We start from the raw sequence: 16,706 nt of genomic DNA on the forward strand, positions 1-16,706 counted from the left end.
GAGTTTCACTTTTGTTGCCACACTGGAGTGCAATGGTGCAATCTTGGCTCACTGCAACCTCCGCCTCACAGGTTCAAGCGATTCTCCTGCCTCAACTTCCCAAGTAGCTAGGACTACAGGTACCCGCCCCCACGCCCAGCTAATTTTTTGTATTTTTAATGGAGACGGCAGAATTTCACCATGTTGGCCAGGCTGGTTTAGAACCCCTGACCTCAGGTGATCCACCCACCTCCGCCTCCCAAAGTGCTGGGATTACAGGCATGAACCACTGTGCCCAGCCTTGCTTTTTTTTTTTTTTTTTTTTTTTTTTTTTTTTTTTTTTTTTTTTTTAAATAAAGAGATAGGGTCTTGCTCTGTCACCCAGGCTGGAATGCAGTGACGTGATCACAGCTCACTATACCCTCAAATTCCTGGGCTTGAGTCATCCTCCTCCCTTAGCCTTCCGAGAAGCTGAGTCTGCAGGCAGATGCCACCATATGTGGCTAATTTTTAAAATTTTTTGTAGAAACAGGATCTCACAATGTTGCCCAGGCTTATCTCAAACTGTTCACCTGGAGCCATACTCCCGCCTCAGCTGCCCAAAATGTTGGGATGACAGGCATGCGCCACTGCCCCTGGCCTGAACATACTTTAAACTTTAAAATAACACTTTCTGGGGGCGGGTCTGAACTCAGTGCTTTACCTGCAGATGTAAATGGCGGCTCCTCAACCTAATGACTGTGTAGCCATGGAAAAGTTTATCCCTCTCTGAGCCTTAGTTTCTCATCTGGAAATGGGGGTAGTAACAGCACCATATGTGGAAGGATTTAATGCACATAGAGCCCTTAGCGCAGGGCCTGGCACCAAGTCAGCCCTGGGCACGGCCCAGCCACTTCGCTTGAGCGTCAAGGCAGCCCTGTGAGATTCATGTTGTCATCAGGTCCATTTTCTAGTTGACAAAACGGAAGCTCCAAGAAAGTAAGGTGAAGTCATCATTTAAAAATCCTGGGCCGGGCGTGGCTCAAGCCTGTAATCCCAGCACTTTGGGAGGCCGAGACGGGCGGATCACAAGGTCAGGAGATCGAGACCATCCTGGCTAACACGGTGAAACCCCGTCTCTACTAAAAAATACAAAAAAATAGCCGGGCGAGGTGGCGGGTGCCTGTAGTCCCAGTTACTCGGGAGGCTGAGGCAGGAGAATGGCGTGAACCCGGGAGGCGGAGCTTGCAGTGAGCCGAGATCCGGCCACTGCACTCCAGCCTGGGCGACAGAGCGAGACTCTGTCTCAAAAAAAAAAAAAAAAAAAAAAAATCCTGGAATAATGACGCCATCAAGGGGGTCAGGTGGAGTGAACCAGTACAGCCCCTCCTCTCCCGACTCATGCTGAGGGCTCTCAGCCCCCGCCCCCCGCAGTGTGACGTCCCCACTCCCAGCCTTCCCTGGCCCAGGAGCCAACTCCTCTCCAGCCCCCAGACTCTGGGGCAGCCCAGGGAGCCCGTGCCGCGAATGCCACCTCTTCTTGGGAGCCTTCCCCTTCTTATGACCCTGTCCCATTGGGAGCCATCACAGTCATTACCCAACTCCACCCCACCCAGTTTCCAGGAAGTTCAAAGCAGCCCTGGACCCCTTTCCGCCTTGCCCTGCAGGTGTCCTGACACACATGTGACCTGGCGTGGCCGGATTCCACAAGGGTGTTTAAGCGTTATTTATTTGCTTTACCGCACATGTGGACATATAGCCGTCTGCGAGAATTCCCGGGCTGAGCAGCGTGAGTCAACGCCCCGGTGCGCGCCTGCGTGCGAGTGTCTGGGTGTACGTGAGCCTATCCATGCATATCAGCTTGGTAGAGTTACATCTTCATTATGGAAAATTTCAAAAATGCACAGTGGAGAAGACTGAGCCGTCATTCCGGCATCCCCGCCCTTGCTTCGGCAGCAGAAGCATTTTGCCAATCGAGTTTCACCTCCTTGCGGGCTCCCTCTCCAGCCTCTTCCCTCTTGGCTGGAGTATTTCAAAGCGAATTACCGACATCATACCATGCATGTCACTTTTTAAAACTTTAAATTTTGAAATCATAATAGAGCCACAGGAAATTGCAGAGATTACCCAGTGGCCCTATGTACACCTCACCTATTTCCCCCCAATGGCTACATCTCACATGATCTAAAATATCCAGTGTCCAATATCATTATCTGTCATACCAAAACTTGGCAATTGACATTGGTATTAATAGAATGCGTGTATATAGTTTTTGGTTTTTATTATTTTGAGACAGAGTCTCTCTCTGTCACCCAGGCTGGAGTACAGTGGTGCAGTCTCCGCTCACTGCAACCTCTGCCTTGTGCATTCAAGCAATTCCCATGCCTCAGCCTCCTGAGTAGCTGGGATTACAGGCGCCCACCACTACAACCAGCTCATTTATATATATTTATATATATAATTTTTTTTTTTTTTAAAGACAGAATCTTGCTCTGTCGCCCAGGCTGGAGTGCAGTGGCGCAATCTCTGCTCACTGCAAGCTCCACCTCCTGGGTTCACGCCATTCTCCTGCCTCAGCCTCCCTAGTAGCTGGAACTACAGGTGCCTGCCACCACGCCTGGCTAATTTTTTTTATATGATTTTAGTAGAGACACGGTTTCACGGTGTTAGCCAGGATGGTCTCAATCTCCTGACCTCGTGATCCACCCGCCTCAGCCTCCCAAAGTGTTGAGATTACAGGCATGAGCCACTGCGACCGGCCTCATTTTTGTATTTTTAATAGAGATGGGGTTTCACCATGTTGGCCAGGCTGGCCTTGAACTCCTGGCCTCAAGTGATCCGCCCACCCTGGCCTCTCAAAGTGCTGGGATTACCGGCATGAGCCACCGCTCCAGGCTACATGTATAGTTTTATGCTGTTTTGTCTGTGTAGATTCACACAACCACCACTGCAACAAACAACAGAATCACCTCCAAGATCACCACCACGCTCACTCCATTCCCCCACTGTCCCTGCCCCCCAGCAGCCATTAATCTGGTCTCCATCTCTGTAACTTTGTCATTTGAGAATGCTATAGAAATAGAATCATCCAGGATGTGACTTTTGAGGTTGGCTTTTTTCCCCAGGCAGCATAAACACCCTTGAGATCATCCAAGCCGTGGCGAGTATCGGCAGCTCATTCGTCTTCTTGCTCAGTGGTGTTCCGCGGTGTGGAGGGGCCACGGTGGTTTGCTGAACCGTTCGCCTATCGAGAGGCATCTGCGCTGTTTCTAATTTGGAGCTGTTATGAATAAAGCTGCTGCAGGTTTCCATGTGGACATCAGCTTTCATTTCTCTGGGATAAATGCCCAGGAGTGTCATTGTATAAATGTCTAAGTTTATATTCAGTTTTCAGGAAACAGACAAGCTCTTCTCCAGAGTGGCTGTGCAGGCGGATCATTGGAGGGGGAAAGTGAAGCATTTGTTGCTGGGGGCCCAAGGAGCTGGCCCTGGTGACCCTGAGCAGCCTGCGTTTGGCTCACACTACCCGGCACACACTGTGCCCTGGGCGCTGTGCTGTTACAGGATGTGTCCCCTGTTACAGGATGTTTAGTCCCCACTTTACAGATGAGAAAACTAAACTTAGCGGGCTGAGCAACTGGCTCCAAGCCACTGCTAGCAAGTAGGAGCATCAGAATTCAAATCCAGGTCGGGTGCGGTGGCTCACGCCTGTAATCCCAGAACTTTTGGGAGGCTGAGGCAGGCGGATCACCTGAGGTCAGGAGTTCAAGACCAGCCTGGCCAACATGGAGAAACTCCATCTCTACTAAAAATACAAAAATTACCCAGGCATGGTTGTGTGCACCTGTAATCCCAGCTACTCGGGAGACTGAGGCACGAGAATTGCTTGAACCCAGGAGGTGGAGATTGCAGTGAGCCAAGATCTTGCTACTGCATTCCAGCCTGGGCGATAGAGTCAAGACTCCATCTCAAAAAAAAAAAAAAAAAGTTCAACTTCAGGCTGGGCGCAGTGGCTCACACCTATAATCCCAGCACTTTGAGAGGCTGAGGCAGGCAGATCACTGGAGGTCAGGCGTTGGAGACCAGCCTGGGCAACATAGTAAAACCCCGACTCTACTAAAAATACAAAAATTAGGCGGGCGTGGTGGTGCAAGGCTGTGGTCCCAGCTACTCAGGAGGCTGAGGCATGAGAATGACTTGAACCTGGGAGGCAGAGGCTGCAGTGAGCTGAAATTGTACCACTGCACTCCAGCCTGGACGACAGAGTGTGACCCTGTCTAAAAAAAAAAAAAAGAATTCAAATATAGCCCCATTGGGGTTGATATTCAACCTTATTGGGTGGCAAGAATTGGTGCTGAATGTTTTGGGGGGACAGTGGGTAGACCAGGGGAGTCGGGGGGAAGCCCCTGGCAGGAGGAATACAGACCCCACTGACAGGAGGAGGAGAAAGGGGCCTGGCTTCTCTCCTGGCCAGGCTGACCCGGCTCCTGCCCCCTGACTTTGCCTTGTGTCCCTCCTCCCTCCGTCACAGGGGAAGCTGTTTTTCTGTTGCTCCTGGGTCCCCTTGGTCTCGGCAGGTGCGTCTGTCTTCCCTGGCACCTCAGTTCTGCGGGGAGAATCCTCACCCAGCCCTATCTGCACCCGGAACCTCCAGCATCCCTACCCTCTTGGGAAGCAGGTGTAACACGGAAAACTTACTCTTAGCTCTTCGTCCTGCCCTGCAGCAAGCTCTGAGTCTGCACCCTCTTTGTGGGGTTTTGGTCTGGTGAGGGGCTATTGGTGGTGGGGATGGCGATGCCTGCCGTCTGCTGGGCTCTGTGACTGGCGCTTGAGTATATGATCTCACGTGGCTGGCATGACCGCCCTGCAGCAGGTGTTGTTACCGTCGCTTTAGAGACACACGGCGGGGTCTCAGCTAGGTGAGGCCCATCCAGCTCACAAGTGGCAGAGCTGGGATTTGAAACCATGTCCAACCAACCCCAAAATCGGACCTAAGCAGTTAGGAAGGGTGTTTTTTGGTTTTGTTTTGTTTTGTTTGTTTTTGAGATGGAGTCTCCCTCTGTTGCCCAGGCCAGTGCGCAGTGATGCCATCTCAGCTCACTGCAACCTCTGCCTCCCGGGTTCAAGCGATTCTCCTGCCTCAGCTTCCCGAGTAGCTGGGATTATAGGCATGCATCACCACACATGGCTAATTTTTTATATTTTTAGTAGAGACAGGGCTTCACCATGTTGGCCAGGCTGGTCTTGAACTCCTGACTTCAAGTGAGGCACCTGCCTTGGCCTCCCAAAGTGCTGGGATTATAGGCGTGAGCCACTGTGCCCGGTCCTGGAAGGGTGTCTCGTCAATGCTGCTGGAAAGGGCTTGTCTTTCATGCCCGGGATGGAGCAGCCTGGGACTCTGTGGTATCTGGACTCAGGCACAAGTGGCCCAGCTGCCTGGCTGTGGGTCCTCAGGGGTCCAGGTGACCTTTCACAGGGACCTGTCTCTATTCAGGAGCCACTAGAGCGGCTCGGTATGAACCCCATGGTTCTGCTCTGCTCCACCCACAGCTCTCGGGTGAAGCCTCCACTCTGGCCTGAGGTCCCAGGCCTGTGCTTAAGTCACTCTCACTCTCCTAGCTGTGTGAGCCCAGGCAGGCGGCTCAGGCTCTCTGCGCCTCACCTCTTCCAGGTGGGAAAATCAGTCTTTCCCATTTCAGGAAGGCCCAGCCATGGACACTCTGCTGACCCAAAAAACACTCAGTGGTCAGAAGGGGGACGTTGGCCTGGTGGGTGAGGTCCCTGCACCCCTGGCCCCAGCCCTGGTCCCTACACACAGGGTGGCCCAGGGTAAGCGGCTTTAGCTCTGGGCCTCCTTTCCCACTTAGCAAAGATGACCCTCTGACAGGTTTGCATAGCTGGCCCAGGAGGCGGCTCTTTGTGAATCGTGAGGTGCTACACATGGGTGAAGCTTTTCTGGTTCATCAAGCCACCAGCTTGGGACTGTGTATTTTTTATTTGAGTCTGCTTCTTTTTTGTGGCTCTGATTTTTGTTGTTGTTTATTTAATTTTTCTGTAGAACTGGGTTCTCAACTATGTTGCTCAGGCTGGTCTCGAACCCCTGGGCTCAAATGATCCGCCTGCCTCTGCCCCTGCCCCTGCCTCTGCCTCCCAAAGTTCTGGGCTTACAGATGGGAGTCACTGCGTTCAGCCTGATTTTTTTTTTTTTTTTTAAGACGGAATCTCGCTCTGTCACTCAGGCTAGAGTGCAGTGGCGTGATCTTGGCTTACTGCCACCTCTGCCTCCTGGGTTCAAGTGGTTCTCTTGCCTCAGCCTCCCGAGTAGCTGGGACTACAGACACCTGCCCCTACACCTGGCTGATTTTTGTATTTTTAGTATAGACGGGGTTTCATCATATTGGCTAGGCTGGTCTCGAACTCCTGACCTTGTGATCTGCCCACCTCGGCCTCCCAAAGTGCTGGGATTACAGGTGTGAGCCGCTGTGCCTGGCCCTGATTTTGTTTTTTAAGACTTAGCTGGGCAAGTGTATTTCTGGTCAAATCACAGTATCTGTAGAGATGGGGGACTGGGGAACAGGATCCCTTCCTCCATTCGCTTGCTTTGGTTTGATGTTTCCTGAGCATCTGTTGTGTGCCAGGCCCAGTGCTGGGATGGAGACAGAAGCCAGGCAGGGTGTCTGCCCTAGAGGTGCCTGTGGTCCACTGGGGCATGAGGAGTAAACAGCCCATCCAATCCGGGGTGGTATGTACAGCAAGCGAGGGGTGTTGTGGGAGGGAAGCTGACCACCCTCCAACACCAGGCTGGGTGGAAGAGGGCTGATCAGGGCTCTTCCTGGAGAAACAGGGACCCCAGATGAGTTGTAAGAGATTGAGGGGGTCTGGGTAGGCAGAGAAGTGGAGAGGGGACCTTCCAAGCAGAAAGAACAGCATGAGCAAAGGCTGGGGGTGTGAACTGCAGGTGTGTGAATTGCCCAGATCCCCTCCACAGGGCTCTTGCTGCTGGATGATGAGTTCACCTTAAGCCTGGGCTGCTCCTCCCACACCGTTTACCCCTTGGACAAGTGAGTTGGCCTTCTCTTCCTAAAGTTTTCCAGAACCATCCAGCCATTTTTCTGTCTGGCTGTCTTCTATTCGCTGATCTGTTTACCCATCCATCTATTAATTCATTTATCTATGCATGTATTCATCTGTCTGTTCATTTGTCATCCATCCATCCATCCACTTATCCATCCACATAAGCCAGCCATTCATCTATAAAGCATTCATCCATCTATCCATTCATCTATCTATCCATGCATCCACCCATGTATCCATCTAATCATCTGTTTCTCCATGTCTCTGCTTGCCTGTCCATCCATCTATCCATCTGTCCATCCACCTATTTATCCAGCCAGCCAACAAATACAACAGATACAGCCAACAAATACAACAGATACATCCAATAAATATCTGTTGAGGGCTGACGATGTGCCAAGATCTGCTGGGCGGAGCCTTGCTGGGGAGGTGCAGGGAAGTGGTGAGCAGATGTGGGCTGAGGTTTGCCTCACTCCCTGCCAGGGCCCTGCCCAAAGCGGGCACAGACTTGCCCCTGGGGTTCCTCCCCATCCTGGGCTGCCTGGTCTTGTTAGGAGGGAGGTGGCCCTCACCTCTGGGCTTGGGAAAGTGTCCCTGGCATTCTACTCTTGAGAGTGTCACGGTATTAGTCCGTTTGCCTACCGTTGTAAGAACTGCCTGATACTGGGTAATTTATAAAGGAAAGAGGTTTAATTGACTCATAGTTCAGCATGGCTGGCGAGGTGTCAGGAAACTTAGAATCCTGATGGAAGGCAAAGGGGAAGCAAGCACCTTCTTCACAAGGTGGCAGGAAGAACTGCCCAGTGATGGGGTGAAGAGCCCCTTATAAAACCATCCAATCTCGTGAGAACTCACTATTATAACAGTACGGGGAAATTGCCCCCATCATCCCATTACCTCCGCCTGGTCTCTCCCTTGGCATGTGGGGATTACAATTCAAGATGAGATTTGGGTGGGGACACAAAGCCACACCATATCAGTCGCCTCCGCAGATGGAGGGTGAGAAAATGCACCCAGACCACAGAAGGCCACACTGTCCCCAGGTCACTTGCCTCCCTCCTGCTCCAGCCTCAAACGCCACCCCTTGCTGCCTTTCTAGGGGCAGATGTGAACTCTGGGCGTCCTCAGTCACTGCTGCTGACTTTTCTTCCTCATCCCAGGTCTTTGGGTTTCCAGACAAGATGCCAAATATTTGTGCTGCCCACTGAGCTTTTTATTTACAAGATGGGATCTTGCTATGTTGGCCAAGTTGGCCTTGAACCCCTGGCCTCAAGCAATCCTCCCACCTTGGCCTCCAGAGTACTGGGATTACAGGCATGAGCCACAGTGCCTAGCCCCATTGATCTTCTTGGTAGCCCATTCTCAGCTAGTCCCAGAGCCTTAGGGCAGCCTTTTTAGCTCTTAGGAAAGCCAAAGCTATCGCTAACCTCACTGTGGAGCCCTTCTCGTGTCCCTGAACCAGCAGATATATGACCTGGGCTTATATCTGCTCACTTAAGATGTGAAAATACCAACCCACCGCCTCTCAGGTTCAGGGGGTTCCAGGGTGCAGATGGAGCTGTGTAGGGGTGCCCCCCACTGCAGGACCAAGGTGCCAGGAAAGGCAGGGCCACCCACTGGAGCCAAGGGGACCCAGCCAGCAATAGAGCAATGGCTCTACCTGTGACGGTCAGAGGAGGAGCCTGGGGCAAAGCCTGGGAGGCAGGACTGGGTCAGCCTGCCCAGGAAATAGCAAGGGCTGGGCCCCTTCTCCTACTCCTGTCAGTGGGGTCTGTGCTCCCCCTTCCAGGCCCTCCCTCCCAACACCCATGGTCTGCTCGCTGTCCCGGAGGCCACAGGGCATAGTGCAGAGCTGACATCATTCAGTGTGTCTGCAGCGGTCACCGGCTGTGCAAGATGACATTGTTAGATTACTCCAGGAGCTGGTACGTGTGTCCAGGTGAGAGGTCAACTTGGTGACTTTCTTTTTTTTTTTTTTTTGGGGGGGGACGGAATCTCGCTCTGTCGCCCAGGCTGGAGTGCAGTGGCCAGATCTCAGCTCACTTCAAGCTCCGCCTCCCGGGTTTACGCCATTCTCCTGCCTCAGCCTCCCGAGTAGCTAGGACTACAGGCGCCCGCCACCTCGCCCGGCTAGGTTTTTTGTATTTTTTAGTAGAGACGGGGTTTCACTGTGTTAGCCAGGATGGTCTCGATCTCCTGACCTTGTGATCCGCCCGTCTTGGCCTCCCAAAGTGCTGGGATTGGTGACTTTCATAATCAGGAGAAAGTATTAAACTGCATGTACCCATGCATTTCAGTTTCCTAGGGGTGTTGTAAGAAATCACCACAAACAGCGTGGCTTAAAACAACAGAAATGGGTTTTCTCAGAGCTCTGTAGACCAGAAGACAGAAATCAAGTTGTCCAGCAGGTCCACCGGGTACATTCACAGGTAGCTGGGGTGAGGATTTCAACATATCTTTTTGGGGAATATAATTGGGCTCATGATACCATAGGGTCCTGATTTTGTTTAAAAACCACATTGGTGGCTGGGCACAATGACTCATGCCTGTGATTTCAGCACTTTGGGAGGCCGAGGCAGGAGATCCTTTTGAACCCAGGGGTTCGAAACCAGCCTAGGCAACATAGCCAGACCCTGTCTCTACAAAAAATTTAAAAAATTAGCCAGACGTAGTGGCATGCACTTGTAGTCCCAGCTCCTTGGGAGGCTAAAGGAGGAGGATCACTTGAGTTCAGGAGGTGGAGGCTGCAGTGAGCCATAATAGTGCCACTGCGCTCCAGCCTGGGCCACAGAATGAGACCCTGTTTCTAAAACACATTTTTAATTTGAAAGACAAAAAAACCACACTTTCACATCATGTTCTGTTTCTTGATCCAGATGCTTGTTACATGGAAGTTTTTGCCCTAAAAATCCATCAAGCTATACATTTATGATCCATGCATTTTTCTGCACATGTGTTATATTTCAATCAACATATTGTAAAGCACACACGTGCTGCAAACAGCCGACGTACCATGGGGTGAACAGAGGCCTCCCCTGGGGAGTAGGTTTATGGATTTCATTTTCTCCCATATGTTCCAAGTTGTCTGCAATAAGCTAGCATTCACTTTGTGGAATGAAAAATACATGTGTGCCGTTAAAAAAAGTGCTGGAGATGGCATCTTCCTTCTCAGATCCTTCCCTGCCCCCAAAACTATTGTAAAAGGAGGTGAGGATTCGAATGGAAATTTGGCTGCCTCAGGATTCTTTCCAAATTAATATTTTTAGTGCCATTACGCACCTCTTCAAATGTCCTGCTAATGATTTGTGGTCCTGATTATCCAAACTGTCTTTCTGCGGAGTGATTTGTGTGGCTCCAGCAGGAATCTCACCTGTGTCCTCTTCCGGAGGGCGAGGTAATAATAGGACTGACCTCATGTGTGGCCAGGAGGTTTAGTTGGGATAACGCACATGAAACCTTATGCACCGGGCTCTGGCACAGGGGACCAGCTGCCACAAGTACCCTCCTGATTAGCGAATGCCCAGAGAGTGGCCCAGGCGCCTCAGGGTCCTCAGTTCATGGCTCAGTTTATTTGGGGAAGTCTGAGACCCTCCCCTGTTCCACGCTGTCATCCCTGAGGGATGGACAGGGATGCTGGGGGCTCCCCCTCCCCAGCATGTTTTCCCATTTTGCTCCCCCACTTTTTAAGTTTAAATTTAAATTTTTATTTATTTATTTAATTTATTTTTTTTGAGATGGAGTCTCACTCTGTCACCCAGGCTGGAGTGCAGTGGTACCATCTCAGCTCACTGCAACCTCCGCCTCCTGGGCTCAAGTGATTCTCTTGCCTCAGCCTCTCAAGCATCTGGGACTACAGGTGCCTGCCACCATGCCTGGCTACTTTTTGTATTTTTAGTAGAGACAGGGTTTCACCATGTTGGCCAGGCTGGTCTCGAACCCCTGACCTCAAGTGATCTGCCTATGTCAGCCTCCCAAAGTGCTGAGATTATAGGTGTGAGCCACTGCACCCAGCCCTGCTTTGCCCCCTTTTAATGAATCTTGGTGCCCTTTTCCCTCTGTCTTCCTCATTTGTTAGGGTTGTGTGCTATTTCATCTTGTGCGTTTAAGACGACATGCTGTCATGACTGTTCTGTGATCACAGGAAAGCTCAAAGGAAGCTGATGGCGGTGAGATGGTGGCAGGACTGGAGGAGACAGAGAGGGGACATGTGTCCTGTCTCCTGAGCCTCTGCTGCCGCCCAGCCCCCGCATGGCTTTGGAATTTGGGCTGAGTTGTACATGAACCTGGTCTCCTTGGCCAATATCTGTCCAAATTACCAGTGCAAAAATCCTCTGTCCCAGCTGGTCTGCAGCCCAGCAGTAATCCTACAGATAAACTGGGGTTTGTGAGACCTTATTTACCTCTGAGGTTATTTTTTGCAACATCGTAAAAGCGAAAGATTGAAACAACCTAAACCCTCTTCAGTAGGGCACCAGTTAAAAATAAATGGCATCGTCTGTATCACTGAATATGCTATGCAGCTGTGAGAAACCAGGGAGGAACCATGTCCAAGCTTTATTAGGTAAGAAAAGCAAGTATGCGCAAAGCAAGCATACCTCTTTGTGTAAAAAGGGGAGGACGTGAGAATATATTCCTGTGAGCTTACATTGCATAAACTATAGCTACTCACTGAATGGTGACATGTTACTTGTGGAGGTGGAAGTGAAACTTCGTCGTTAGGGGACTCGGGGTTGAGAGCAGGACACAGATTCGTTCATTGCCTTTCGGTGAACATGTACACGCACAACTTTTCAAAATCTTAAACTTAGAAAAATGTAGCATCATTAAAGCATAGCATGTTTGAGTGTAGTGGTTTGAGTTTGAGTGTCACACTGGATCTTGTTTCAGCCTGTCAGCTGTGTGACCTTGGGTAAGTTACTCAACCACTCTGTTTCCTTATCAACAGAATGCAGTTCCAACCTTGGGCTACTCAGATGAGTAAATGAAATAAACTCCTCCCCTCCCCTTCCTCTCCTCCTCCCCTACCTTCCTCCCCTGCCCCCTCCCCCTCCCCCCCTTTTCCTTCTCCCATCTTCCCTCTGTCCCTCCCCCCTCATCCCCTCCTCCCATTTCTTTCCCTCTTCTTTCCCCTCCCCCTGCCCCCTTCCTCCCCACTCCTGACTTCGTTCCCCTCCCACCTTCCTCCTTCCCTCCCCCTCCTTCTCTTTCTTTCCCTCCTCTTCCCCCTTCCCCCTCCTCTCTCCCCTTTCCCCCTCCTCTCCTTCCTCCCCTTTCCTCCCTCTGCCTTCCTCCCTCCCTCTTCTACTACACTCCCCTTTGTCCCTCCTGCCTTCCTCCCTGCCTTGCCTGCCATGCCTTTTCCCCTCCCACCTTCCCTCCCTCCTGCCTCCCCCCACCTTCCCCTGCCTCCCCCTCCATCCCTCTTCCCCTGCCTCCCCCACCTTCCCCTGTATATATTTTGGTTAATATCCAAAATATATAAAGAACTCCTACAACCCAATAACAAAAAACCAAATAGCTCCAAAAATGGGTAAAGGACCTGAACAGACTCTTCTCCAAAGAAGACAAATGAATATCAAGAGGCAAATGAATATCAAGAAGACAAAGAAGTCAAGAGGCATATGAAAAGGTTTTCGACACCACTCATCAGCAGGGAAACGCAAATCCAAACCACAGTAGGCTATGGCCTCACACCTATTAGGATGGCCATTCTCAAACACAAGGTGGCCAGGCACGCTGGCTGATGCCTATAATCTCAGCACTGAGACCTATAGCCTCAGGTCAAGGCGGGTGGATCACTAGGTCAGGAGTTCGAGACCAGCCTGGCCAACATGGCGAAACCCCGTCTCTACTAAAAATACAAAAATTAGTTGGACATGGTGGTGTGCGCCTGTAATCCCGGCTACTCAGGAGGCTGAGGCAGGAGAATCACTTGAACACAGAAGGTAGAGGTTGCAGGGAGCCAAGATCGCGCCATTGCACTCCAGCCTGGGTGACAAGAGTGAAACTCCATCTCAAATAAATAAATAAATAAATAAATAAATAAACACAGAAGGCAAAAAATGTTGGCAACGTTGGGGCAGAAAAAGGAAGCCCCGTGCACTGCGGTGGGAATGTAAGACGGTGTAGCCACGATAGAAAACAGCATGGGCCGGGCGCGGTGGCTCACGCCTGTAATCCCAGCACTTTGGGAGACCGAGGCGGGCGGATCACAAGGTCAGGAGATCGAGACCATCCTGGCTAACACTGTGAAACCCCGTCTCTACTAAAAATGCAAAAAATTAGCTGGGCGAGGCGGCGGGCGCCTGTAGTCCCAGCTACTCGGGAGGCTGAGGCAGGAGAATGGCGTGAACCCGGGAGGCGGAGCTTGCAGTGAGCCGAGATCGCGCCACTGCACTCCAGCCTGGGCGACTAAGCGAGACTCTGTCTCAAAAAAAAAAAAAAAAAAAAAAAAAAAAAAAGAAAACAGCATGGAGTTGTCTCAAAAAAGGAAGCAGAACCACCACATGATCCAGCAATCCCACTTCTGGGTTTGTATCCAAAAGAGTCAAAATCAGGATCTCAACAAGAGATTTGCATATCCATTGCAGCACTACTCACAATAGCCACAATACAGAAGCGACTCAAATGTCCATAAGCTGATGAGTGGATAAATAAAATATGGTATAGTGATACAGTAGAATATTATCCACTCTTAAAAGGGAAGAGGCCAGGTGTGGTGGCTCACGCCTGTAATCCCAGCACTTTGGGAGGCCGAGGCAGGTGAATCACCTGAGCTCTGGAGTTCTAGACCAGCCTGGCCAATATGGTGAAATCCCATCTCTACTGAAAATACAAAAAATTAGCTGGGCATAGTGGCGGGCACCTGTAATCCCAGCTATTTGGGAGGTGAGGCACAAGAACTGCTTGAACCCAGGAGGCAGAGGTTGCAGTGAGCCAAGATCATGCCACTGCACTCCAGCCTGGGCAACAGAGTGAGACTCAGTCTCAAAAAAAAAAAAAAAAAAGAAGAAAACTATTTATTCTATTTATTTATTTATTTTTGAGATGGAGTCTCACTCTGTTGTCAGAGTGGAGTGCAGTGGTGCTATCTTGTCTCATTGCAACCTCCGCCTCCTGGGTTCAAGCAACTCTCCTGCCTCAGCCTCCTGAGTAGCTGGGACTACAGGTGCACACCACCATGCTCAGCTAGTTTTTGTACTTCTAGTAAAGACAAGGTTTCACCATGTTGGCCAAGATGATCTTGATTTCCTGTCCTCGTGAACCACCCACCTCGGCCTCCCACAGTGCTGGGATTACAGGCGTGAGCCACCGCACCCAGCCAAAAACTCTTAAATTTTTAAAAAATTTTTCCTTATTTCAAGACAGGGTCTCATTATGTTGACCAGGCTGGAGTGCAGTGGTCGAATCACTGCTCACTGCAGGCTTGACCTCCCAGGCTCAAGCAGTCCTCCCACTTCAGCCTCCCAAGTAGCTGGGACTACAGGTTTGAGGCACCACACCTGGCTAATTTTTAAAAATTGATTTTTTGTGGAGATGGGGGTCTCACTATGTTGCCCAGGCTTATCTTGAATTCCTGGGTTCAAATTATCCTCCCACCTTTGCCTCCCAAAGTGCTAGGATGACAGGCCTGAGCCAGTGCGCCTGGCCAGGGAAGGAAGCTCTGACACGTGCATGACATAAATGAAGCTGGAGGACATTATGCTGAAAGGGAAAGAAACCAGTCACAGAAAGACAAATACTGAGTGATTCCACTCATACGAGGCATCTACGATAGTCGAACTCATAAAAACAGAGTAGAATGGTGGTTGCGGGGGGTGAGGGGGAGAGGAAAAATGGGGAGTTGCTATTCCACAGGTATAAAATTTCAGTTATGAAAGAGTAATACTTCTTTTTTTTTTTCCAGACAGATTCTCGTTCTGTCGCCCAGGCTGGAGTGCAGTGGTGTGATCTTGGCTCACTGCAACCTCCACCTCCCAGGTTCAAGCGATTCTCCTGACTCAGCCTCCCAAGTAACTGGGATTATAGGTGTGTGCCACCACACCCAGCTACTTTTTGTATTTTTAGTAGAGACGGGGTTTTACCGTGTTCGCCAGGCTGGTCTCGAATTCCTGACCTCGTGATCCACCTGCCTCGGCCTTCCAAAGTGCTGGGATTACAGGTGTGAGCCACTGCAACCAGCCAAGATTAATAAATTCTAAGGTCGGGCACAGTGGCTAACACCTATAATCCCAGTACTTTGGGAGGACAAGGTGGGAGGATTGCTTGAAGCCAGGAGTTTGAAACCAGCCTGGGGAACATCGTGAGATCCTGTCTCTACATAGAAATTTAAAAAATTATCCTGGCACTGTGGCACGTGCCTGCAGTCCCAAGTACTTGGGAGGCTGAGATGAGAGGATCACTTGAGGCCAGGAGTTCAAGGCTGCAGTGAGTCATGATTGCACCACTGCACTCCATCCTAGGTGACAGAGCAAGACTTTGTCTCAAAAAAAAAAAAAAAAAAAAAGGCCGGGCGCGGTAGCTCAAGCCTGTAATCCCAGCACTTTGGGAGGCCGAGACGGGCGGATCACGAGGTCAGGAGATCGAGACCATCCTGGCTAACACGGTGAAACCCCGTCTCTACTAAAAATACAAGAAAATTAGCCGGGCGAGGTGGCGGGCGCCTGTAGTCCCAGCTACTCGGGAGGCTGAGGCAGGAGAATGGCGTGAACCCGGGAGGCGGAGCTTGCAGTGAGCCGAGATCGCGCCACTGCACTCCAGCCTGGGGCACAGAGCAAGACTCCGTCTCAAAAAAAAAAAAAAAAAAAAAAAAAAAATTCTAGAGATGTGCTATATAACCGAGGGCCTATAATTAACAGTACTGCATTGTACTCTTAGAAATCTGTGAAAAGGGTAGACCTCAAGCTAATAGTTCTTACCAGAATTTTTTTTTAGAGTCAGTGGTGGAGGGCCAGGCACAGTGGCTCACGCCTGTAATCCCAGCACTTTGGAAGGCCGAGGCGGGCGGATCACGTGAGGTCAGGAGTTTGAGACCAGCCTGGCCAACATGGCAAAACCCCATCTCTACTGAAAATACAAACATCAGCCAGGTGTGTGGTTACTCGGGAGGCTGAGGCAGGAGAATCGCTTGAACCCGGGTGGCGGAGGTTGCCGTGAGATAAGATTGCATTACTGCACTCCAGCCTGGGTAGCAGAGCAAGACTCAGTCTCAAAAAAAAAAAAAAAAAAAAAAAGTCAGTGGTGGAATTTGGCTTCCAGGATATAGGTGCCAACCCCTTGTCTAGGGTTTCAGAAACCAAAGCCACAAACGGTGTTGGTGCCGCCCACCCGTTGCCCCTCTCCCTGAAGGCAGTGAGTGGGAGCAGCAGGCTCTTCGCTTAGAAGGAAAAAGAGAAAATGACTAGAGGATTAAAAAAAAGTCAGATTTTCATGCTTAAACACTGGCTCATTTGTGAATAGTTTTGCAAGTCAAATATCACTCCCTGATTTACCTTTGAGGGGAGATATATTTTCCTACGCTGATTTGCCTAAAGCTACCAGTGCCTGATGCTCCCGGGGTTATCAGATTCTCGAAAGCTCTTTCGTGCCCAACCTGAATGTCGCTGCATCTGAGCGCTCCAGGTGTGTGGCCAAGGCCTCTTGCTTAGGGGTCTGGCCAGTCTGGATTGCAGCCG

The sequence above is a fragment of the Macaca thibetana genome, chromosome 20, assembly GCF_024542745.1.
Source record: "Macaca thibetana thibetana isolate TM-01 chromosome 20, ASM2454274v1, whole genome shotgun sequence".
NCBI classification, from domain to species: Eukaryota; Metazoa; Chordata; class Mammalia; order Primates; family Cercopithecidae; genus Macaca; species Macaca thibetana.